We start from the raw sequence: 2,385 nt of genomic DNA, 5'->3' as shown, positions 1-2,385 counted from the left end.
TTCTCTGTGTAGCCCTGGCTGTCCTGGAACTCACTCTGTAGACCAGGCTGGCCTTGAACTCAAAAATCGGCCCGCCTCTGCCTCCCAAGTGATGGGATTAAAGGCATGCACCACCAATGCCCGGCTTTTTTTTTTAAATATTTATTTATTTATTTATTTATTTTATGCATATGAGTACACTTTGCTATCTTCAAACACACCAGAAGAGGACATCAGATCCCATTACAGATGGTTGCAAGCCACCATGTGGTTGCTGGGAATTGAACTCAGGACCTCTGGAAGAGCAGTCAGTGCTCTTAACCACTGAACCAACTCTCTAGCCGCCCCCCACTTTTCTTTTTTTTTTTTTTTTTTTTAAGTTTTCTAACTCGACTTGCTCTGTGGCCTGTACCAGGCTGGGCTGATACTCAGTCTTCCAGGATAGCACTCAACTGAACTCTTCACATTACTCCTGAGCTCATTGTCACACCAATAACAATGTAAAAATCAAGTATTAAATTAGCTAAAACTTAGAATACATTTAAATCAAGAAGGTACAGTTGGACTGTGTGTTAGGAAAATGTGGATCAGTGACAACTAAATCCTCCTTCTATGGTGAGTGTACTGGGAGACCATGCCAGTGGGCACAAAGGTTTGGCTTCAATCCCAAAACATCACCAAAATAAATAAATAAATTAATTAAATAATTAAATAAAAGAAATCAGAAGGAAGGAAAGAAAAACAATCATATATTATTTAGAAATAGAGATGAAAATCTTAGAAGCAGCAGCTTTGAGAAGAGAGACAGGAGTAAGAGGAGGAGGGGAAAGGGGAGCTGGTTTTCATTAGATACTTGTAAAATTGACCTACTTCTAAAACTATAGAAGTTCCTTTGTTAAAGACAATTCCTTAAAGAAAAATGCCCGTGCCTGCAGTGATGACCTCCCTATGAGAACATGTCTCTCACAAAGGTTCTCCTCCATCCTGCTCCAGAAACACAGGTGTGCCTAAAGGAAAGAAAGCCCTCTACTACGCCCTCTACTACGTCTGGATGTGAAATGCCCAGGATGCCTCTGATTCCCACAGTCTTGTCCACACCCAAATGCTATCTTGCATGTTGGCTGCTCAGGAGTCTTGTCAGCCAGCCTACAGCAGGAAAGGCAAGGCTGGCTGAAGGCGGGGCCTCAGGCCCACTCAGGAAGGAGGCCTTCGCAGGCCTGGCTAGACTCCTGCTACAGGACAGAGCAGAACTAGAGAAACAAGTAGAGTCTTGGCTCTGCGTCTTTTTCAACCTCCCAGCTTCAGCCCTTCCAACAACAACAACAACAACAACAACAATAATAATAATAATGATCATTGGCAGAAAGTAAGAACTCACCTGGAGGTTTGTGTGTGCCTTGGCCTGTGGGACACCATATTGTTTAATGGTCACATGCTGCAGTAAGTTTTTTTAAATTTATGTGTATATATGTGTGTGCCACATGTGTTCTGGTACCTGCAGAGTCAAGGGCAGGGCGTTGGACCCCCTAGAGATGGATGGCCTAACACATGCAGGGAACCAACTCGGATTCTTTGCAAGGGCAGCAGGTGCTATTAACGGCTCTGAACCCTTCAGGAGGGAGGTTGTTTGTTTGTTTTTTTGAGACAGGGTTTCTCTGTATAGTCCTGGAACTCACTCTGTAGACCAGGGTGGCCTCGAACTCAGAAATCTGCCTGCTTCTGCCTCCCAAGTGCTGGGATTAAAGGCATGCGCCACCACTGCCCAGCTCTGGCTGGGAGTTTGAAATTAATACATTTATTAATTTTTAAGGAACTCATACATAGAATGTACTCTTCCTATGTCCCACTCATCCTCTCCTATGTAGTAGGTATTTTTGTATCTTCGCATGTGAATGAAGAAACTGAGACACACAGAATAGAAAAACTTAAGTAGTTTGCCCAAGGTCATAAGATAGTAAGAGGTACAACTATGCTACCCAACTCCAAACTACATCCAGAATGATCTTCTCGTTCTACTTTGCCAACACAGATAGGGATCATTTAAACAGCAACTGATTGCAAGGTGCCAAGTACCACAGAGAGTGCCTAACACGCCTTAGCTTACCAGTCGGTCGGTCATCACACAACTGGTATGAAGCATACACTATTATTGTCTCTGTCAGGAATGTGAGGAAAGTAAAAGATAACCCAATCTGATTCCAGAGGTGACCTCCTTCATCAAAGCAATAGAACAGAATAAGAAGGGGAAATTTTAAACTAGGAGTGGTGGCACATGCTTGTAATTCCAGCACTTGGAAGAAGGAAACTGGAGGGTCAGAAGTTCAAGGTCACCCTCCGTTATATAAAGAGTGTAGCAGTCTTTTCTACTTTGTGGCTTCTTTTTCCACCTTTCTCCACCCTTTCAAC

The sequence above is a fragment of the Mastomys coucha genome, unplaced genomic scaffold (assembly GCF_008632895.1).
Source record: "Mastomys coucha isolate ucsf_1 unplaced genomic scaffold, UCSF_Mcou_1 pScaffold16, whole genome shotgun sequence".
Taxonomy (NCBI): Eukaryota; Metazoa; Chordata; class Mammalia; order Rodentia; family Muridae; genus Mastomys; species Mastomys coucha.
This window is presented reverse-complemented; position numbering follows the sequence as displayed.